This window comes from Acanthochromis polyacanthus, chromosome 8 (genome assembly GCF_021347895.1).
Source record: "Acanthochromis polyacanthus isolate Apoly-LR-REF ecotype Palm Island chromosome 8, KAUST_Apoly_ChrSc, whole genome shotgun sequence".
NCBI classification, from domain to species: Eukaryota; Metazoa; Chordata; class Actinopteri; family Pomacentridae; genus Acanthochromis; species Acanthochromis polyacanthus.
Genome location: NC_067120.1, coordinates 2,124,709 through 2,133,016, shown reverse-complemented (window position 1 = coordinate 2,133,016; position 8,308 = coordinate 2,124,709).

The following is an 8,308-nucleotide window of genomic DNA, read 5'->3' as shown; positions in this document are numbered from 1 at the left end:
AACTCCTGCTGATCTTCTTCTCCAACTATCTTGCCTTTGGCAGGACAAACACATCGACTCGGGAGCTGTCTGCTCCTGGATTTCAAGATGAACCCTCAAAAAGTATTTCTGAAAGCATCTGAGGTGATAAATAATCTGTGCAGCAGGTGAACCTGTTCTCGTTTTAGTTCACCGAGTTTAAAAGTTTGATGAAAGTTTTGCGATCTGTCAGACCTCCACATTGAATTTGCATAAAGTAGAAGCAGAATCAACTTTATGCTAATAAGCAGCGGCCTGCTCCGAGAAGACGTTCTGGATTGCAGCTCCAAATGCACCACAACCGGACCAGCATGCAGTGGTTTTACATAGACAATGAATGGGATGCAGAAATCACAGGCTCCTACTGGTACCTGTGATTGCCACCAATAGGAGCTTTAAAAATGTACGCCACATTTATTGCTAGCAACTCGTCCCAACACACTGTACTTTTACATGGGAACTTCTTTAAAAAATTGTGCGTATTCTGTGTACCAGGCGTTCATATTTAGAAGCATTTTCCATGATAATCATCTGTCATTTCTTAAAATATCGTAATAGTAGCTCGAGCACACCAGCTCACCCATGACTCTGCTTCAACACTATGAAACTGTGCTACATAATGGCAAGTTGTAGTATGGAGTGAATCTAGCCATATACTAGTATGCTTAAACCAGAAACTGCTTCTGAAGAATAATAATGGTTTGTTACTGATGAGACCCTGTGAGTCTGAATGCTACCCTGCAGTTTCAACCTGGAAAAGTTCAGCCATTGTGCTGGCTGCTTATTTCATTCATGATTTGCCTCCTAGCATAAAAAACATAATTTGGACATGTAACTAAGATTTAAAAAATCATTCAATTCACTAGAGTAGGTCTGTAAATAAGGTATGTTTTATTCCTAAGACATGATGTAGCAGAAATCCACCGTCATTTATGAGAATTTAAGTCGTGTATGCACACTTGGAGTAAATGAGATAAGAGAATAATAAATGATGAGTCGTTTAGAGTTTGAAAACAATGGTGTCTGGATTGTCACTAATAGCTGCCTTATATCTTCAGGATATTACAGCATTAACTTTGAGCTATGAGCTCAAACAATGTTAGCAATTTGTGAAATATTCAATATCCATTTCCCTAAACACAGAGGTCTGCTCCACACCTGGTGTCAGATAAAATCTATTTCCCACCAGCCACTGAGTCTTTTCGGATGCAGCCTCAAAGCTTTTTTTCCTTGAGCTTTAATCACGTTACAAACAAAGTGCATTATCCTCGGCAGGTAGCAGGGGAAGTGGAAGCACTCAGACCGAGCGCTTTGACTGAGAAATCACAAGCTCGTCTCTTTTTCCCCTCGCGGTCAGATGGAGTTAAACCTGATTAGAGGAGATTGGTGAGATTGGTTAGGAGCTACTGATGGAGAAAAAGCCGTCAGAGCTCTTCATTCTCCCATCAGCACCACTCTCTAATTAACTCACAAGGACTGGTGTGCAGGCTTGTATGTGTGTGTTCAGGACCAGCAGGGTGGGCTCTGAGGCTGATGCTAACCTGATTATTCAGTCTAGACTCCACTGAGCTATCCTTACTGGGAAGGTAAACTCACAAAGTGGGGTTTTAGTCTGTTTGTGTTTGCATGTATGTGAATGTCGCGGCTCTATCTGTGTGTCTGACAGTAATCCAGACAACAGCAGGCTGCTTCCAGATGGCAGTAATTATGTGTTTTGGACTATTAGGGTCACTGCTTTAAAGCCTTAGGAAGTCACATATTCTGGGTACTGAAGGACTGATTGGAGGCAACAGAATAATCAGTCCTTCACAGTTTAACATCACATTTTTAAATGGCAAGAATGGGACCTAATACCTACTATGACCTGAGTGAAAAGGTGAGAAGAAGCAGCACGTTTCTTGTCCTTTTATAAAAAATAAAGTCTGGTTGCTTTTGAATATGTACAGGGAAGGACACAAGAAATGAAGAGCCTGTCCTCAAACAAAAAACGACCACATAGGTCGTCTGTACACGCCCGTATTACGACCCAGTGTTACGTTTTGACGTTAGGCGACCTCTAGCGGTTGAGTAAATATTGACACTCTGGTGTCGCAGGTGAAACATGACCATGAACAAACTTTTATCTAACACTATCCCTGTCCCTAACCCTAACCATAACCCTAAACCCGTGCTGGGAAAGTGAGGAAAAAGCCGTTTCGCAAGGGAAAAGCCGTTTCTCGAATTAAATCCTGTAATGCGTTCCTTTTTTCCCGTAGGGGCGCTAACGTAAATACGCTCTCATGGGTCGCATTCCGGTGCACGTTACATACGACCTGTGTGTTCCTATGAGTTGGAGGACTTATTGAAATGAATCACTCTTTCATCAGAACAAGCTGTTTCACAGTTTTGCTATTAACACTTATTTTGTAACATAAATACGGTGAGTGTTTTGTAAAACATGCTGCATTTGGAGAGCAATGAATATATGGAACTGAACAACTTTTTGCAACGTCATATGAAGATGGATAAAGTGTGAAGAGTATGCTGCCATCACTAGCTACTAAGGTATATTCTTTAGATAATGTTTGCAAAATAGAGAAAAAAATTTACTATGTGCAAGCTCGGCACTTAAGCTAACCTTTCCTACACAATGTTTGTGCAGTCTGGAGCAATAATTCTGGCTGATTTGAAATTAATTTGAGGTTCCTCATTTAGCACAGATGCAGCCAACAGCAGCCTGCTCAGTAGTAGTTGGCAAAAAAGTGGATTTTGATGGCTCCAGCTGTCATTAGCTAATTAATAATATATTAGTCAAAAATCCTAACTATACTCTAAATCCTTGAGTGTTGAAAAGCTTTAGTTCTGAGGCAAGAATGTGGTAAAAGTGTCTTTCATGTGTTTCAGTTGATGGGTAGTACAGTCTGATGAGGTTAAAGTTTGTTACAGATTGAAATTTTTTCCTAGAAAATCTTTGTTTAGATGCTCGTAACACTGAATTAAAGCTGCCAAGGATTGCTCCAACCACTGCGCACAGATTCTACACATTGTTTGTTGTCATGCTGCTGTCACTGTACAGCATTAACATCCGCTCTGGAAATCACAGGTTTTGTTCTTGTTTGAAGAAAAATATCAGAAAACTACACATTTTTTAAAAAAAAACCTTAGTGACAGTACATATCCATATGATTATTAATGCGCATATCATTGTTTCAGAACAGCCAATCAGACCTTCCTTAAAGCAGTGATAGCTTAGGTCAGCCTTCTACTGAAGTCAGATATGACTTGAAGACATCTGAAAAGCTGCTTTACATTTCAAGCACCACCATCTTTGCCTACAACCACAGAAGCTTCTCTGCTTCTCCTTCTTATCTGGCTCAGTCCTTACATCACTTTGCAGACTAGAAGCTCTTTGTTTAGATATGGGTTCAGGGATTATTATTCAAGACCGCCGTGGTAAAATACGGTCTCTGCTTTGCGAGTTACAGCTTCACTTCATCTACCATTCTTCTGTTGGATGCTTCATCCCGCCAGCTGCTGTCAGTCAAACAAAGACACGCCCCTAAAATCACTGAGAAGAAGAAGAACATTTCTGACCATTTTCCCAAAGATCTGAGTGACCTGCTTTGGCTTTCTGCTAAAATAAACAAAAATACAGCAAAGAATTCCAATCAGGGGACTGTATGATACTAAACTCAGCATTATAATAAAAATATGAGCAAAACAATAATGCAGTTGTGTATTTTTGTTGTTGCTTCTGAGGCTAATAACATACTTTCAGTCGTTAGGAACAGTCTGGTGTTCCCGTCTTCCACACTTAAGTCAGTGAGAGAGAACATCCTCTACATCCTTATCATTTTAACCTTTACATTCCCAGCTAAATGCATTTTACCGAGAGGGATCAAGAAGCTGTCAAACTGTCAAGAGAGGAAGAAATATCAACTTATTTTTAGCCGTTTGAGGTCAGGTGTCCTTGGTGCCTTTGATTCACAGCGTGCACTCGTCTTTTATGAGTACAGATATGCGGAAGTGACGTGGCCTTTATCACCGAGGCTCACAATGCCAAGATCAGATTTAAGAGCCATGGAGTGGCGTTCTGATCCTTCAAGGTGGATGATGAGCTGTCATGTAAATCTTTTATACGTCTTCGATCCTGCGCTGCCCACCTCAAAGAGCAGAGAGATATAGATAGAACAACGCTGTAAATCTGCTGACTGTGTTTAAGAAAGAAGCAAAAAAAAAAAAAAAAACTCAAAAGAATGAACCTGAAGTCAAACGAGAGAAAGCTTTGATATGTTTCAAAGCATTTCCTCATTTTCAGTCAACACCTAAATCAACTGACTTTGTCTGTCTGGGCTTAAATCACTGAAGTCAGAATCAATGAAACCTCGACACACCGGTCTTGTTATACAAACTCAGGGCTCAAGAAGACAGCAGAACCACAGACGGCTTTCGTCAAACGCCCTCTGAGATCAGCCGTCTGTTCGTCCGATCCCCCTGATCTGAATGTCAAATCCATAATAAAGTTTGCTGTCCATCACCGTCTGTCATCTGCAATCATCAAAGTCAGGCAGATAGCAGCCCAGGTAGCTCTTATCTTGCTGAGCCACACCTGGGCTGGGACAGACAGCAGCCATCTCTGCTTCCTCCACGGGCAAACAGAGTCCATCAATACACACATCAGTCGCTTCTGTCACTAGCCGGGGTTTATCATCTCCGCTGCCAAAGGTTTAACGTTTGGAAAGTTTCAGCGAAATCATGAATTACTGCATTAAAACCTGTCGGGGTTTATTTCACGTCAAGAAACAGTGAGAAAAGACCAGAATGTGAATGTTGAGATGCCTCTGACTGAATCTGCTCTGAACAGAACCTTAACATTCTGTGCTGCTGCTGATGGACTGAACTGCACGGGCACTTTGACTTACTGAGCTACTAACTGAACGTTTTATAGCACTTTAACATATTGTTCTTGGGCTCCTGCTGCACTGTTGTGTTTCTTTCCCATTACTTGTCTACTAGCAATCTCTATTATATACTTGTACTACTCTTTTAACCTGCTATTGATTGTTGTTTTCTGTGGTACTGATTCAGGCTGGGGGTAAAGACATTTGGGGGGTTTTCGTGTGTACACAGATGCACAGGGAAATGACAAACGAACAAATCTTGAATAGTTTTCCTAAGAAAACGAAGCAGAAGAGGGGAAAGCAGCATGCACAGGTACTGAAACTGTGCATAAAAAAGCTTGTTTAATGCATGTGTTGTTTTAGCTGCTGTCCTCTGCAGCCTCAGTCCTAAAAAATACTTCACAGATGATTTTCTTGTATTTAATATTAGATAGTATTTCAAATACGACACTTGGACTGATTTCATGTTGCTGTATTGCTAAAGTTCGGAGACCTATGAATACTTGAATGTTCCTAATTTCAGCTTGTTTATACTCCACTGTATTCAAAAATAAATCATCTTTTTATTTCACTAAAAAACTACAGTTAGATTTTTGTTTTAGATAAAACAGTACACACTTAAAGGTACTTCCACTTCAGTAAAATGCTACTAGAACCACCAGTCTGATCTTATAACAGTCACATGGTCCTTTTTTGCAGAACAAACACGACATTTTGGATCTTTCAAATACATTTTCATACTAATACTTATACTAATACTAATAATACTTCATACTTTGGCGATGTTCCTTAAAGGCATTAGAGGAGATTTAATTTCCTACGACTTTGAACGTAGCATGCGCACATACAACCTCTCCCTCACCCCCCTCTAACCTCCCCCTCTTAACATTTACGAAGAAACGCCCCCCTCCAGAAACTCGCGTAGCACACGTGAAGTTGTCTTTTACGGCTGGGTCCCCCTGGATCTTTATCTGCCATTACGTAAAAAAAGATGAGCAAAACAAGTCGCCAGCTAACTACGAAGCTATACCAAAGCAACACATACACAAAACACGTAAGTCCAAGGCGTACGTAATCTACGTAACTAGGCCTGAGCCGGAAGATTTTTGATTGACAGGAAAGGGAGCAAACCAAACGCCTTGGTCCGAGCGCTTTGATTGGCTGATGTTTTTCAGGTCCTGCCATGTCCACAGTTATTATTTATTCTTTTAGAGACCATACATACAAGTCCACTAAAGGTCAGTATATTCATTTTATGTGACTCAGACAAATTAAACAAAAAAAACATCCTCCATAATGCCTTTAAAGGCAAGACATTTATTTTTAATGGACTATGGAAATACTTGAATACTCTGTTCACTCCGAATCAGCCTCAAGAAGAGAAGCACTTTGTAAACACTCAGACTGACTGCACTTCAGTAGACTCACTCCACCAACCGCTCTGAACAACAACAAGTCTGCTTTAAGGATTTCCTTTAGTATTATCCCCTTTAAGAGTGACCCCCCTCTCCCTGATGCTCGCCCTCTTCCTTCTCATCCTAATTTCTCCCGGGTCCCTCTCCAGTCGCCGCTCTGCTCCTCAGACTCCGCCGATAATTAATCAAGTCACTCGGGGAAGGCGGTTATTGCTGATGGAAAGTTGGCTAACGGAGAAACAGTTTGGGTCTGCATTCTCAGGCAGTCTCAATCAATCTGTCATGTTCTGCAGATGTGTGAGAGTAATGAATATGAATTGGTGCTCCAGAATGAATGAGTTTTCAGCCTTCGTATGGGCAGAATGCCCTCAGGAGGATGTCACCTGCAATGAGCCGTTTTATAGCCCTCCTCGCTGCTGCATACCAAACAGGGCCAATCGGCCGTTAGAGCTTGATGGATGTCCGTATACATTGTCGGAGGTTTTACACCATATTGACAGGGTGATAATCACGATCGAAATTAATGGTGATTAACGCAGCTCTTCTACACAAGCAAAGGCACCAGATGTTAAACGCTCAAAGGCTGGTATGGAGTTAGCTACAGGTTAAAGTCTGCAGCGGTACGTGTCACTGACCAGTCACTTTCTGAATGTTTAGGCTGCTGCATTTCATCTTAAAGGGGACATGTTGGGCCTGGGGACGCAGCAGTAAGGTTCAGATCACCACAGCCACTAGGAGTCATAGCAGACATGGTGTGTGAGCGCCTGCAGCTCCGTCAAGCTCTAATGAACACAAGAAATAGGTTTCATAGGCTAGCTTTGGGGTTTGGAGGGATTTATGCACAGTTACACACACACATACCTACACAATAAATGGTACCAGGTCCAACCTAAATCCTCAAATCCCAAATGTCCTTGTTTCCAAAACGGCTTATTAGAGCGCTGTGGTACTGATGGGAGTCACTCAGTTCAGTTAGAAAAGAAAGTTAAGTAAAGGATATAGCTGTGCAAACATGAAACACGTGCAAGGCTGGGTACTTTTTCCACTTTTTAGTTCGACAAACTTTTTGCTTGTGATCTGAGCTGCTGCATTTTCACGTTGCTGGTCGAGATCAAGAGAGGCGTCGTGCTTCAGCTTCTCTTTATGCAGATCAGTGATGATAGAGGTAATGAAACAAACAGCTGCAACTAAGCAACACGCACGCACACACAGCTCTTATTGGAAACGAGTGAGAGATAAGAGCTTCATTATGAAGGCTCACAACAATAAATAACGGCTCAGTGTGGAGAGGCAGTTTGTCTACTCGAGCAGATTCAGGGGTTTCCGTTACTGCAGTATTTCAGGTATGAAATAATAAACTATCTACATACTGGCAAACTTTAGAGAATAAATATACATCTAGCAGTTTTCTCACCATTTTAAAGCTTTATTTGCACAGAAAGCCAGTTTTTGTGTCTCTGTTGGACTCATTATCTCTGCAGCATTTAAACATCCCGTTCGCTGTACACACAACACACCCAACTCTGAAACAGTTCAGCCTACCCACCAGAATGTGATTGCCGGGATTCCTCGGAGCATTTCGCAGCATGAGACAAGAATCAGCATTTTCCTGATTCAGCACAGTGGGGAAAAACGTTGATTGGTCCCTATAGATTGGAAGGGTACATCTCAGATTCTTGTCTCTTAGCACTAGAATACCAGCCGGCTGCAGGACCCGCAATCAATCTGGACGCTGGATGGATGTGGAGAAAACGGGGAGACGAACCAGAAGTTATCAGCCCATTTACATTCCTCCCATCTGTAGCACACTGGGTCATTCCACCTCAAATCAACAACCTGATCATCTCATATTTGGCTATTTTTTCTGTGCATACTTATGTTAGTAAGTAAAACGCATATAAGATCTTTGGTCACAGGTGTTACAACTTTTTGAGTTACAAGTTCTAAAAGAAGGTGGAGTCATGCTGATTTTTGCATCGAGTTCTCGTGCCGATC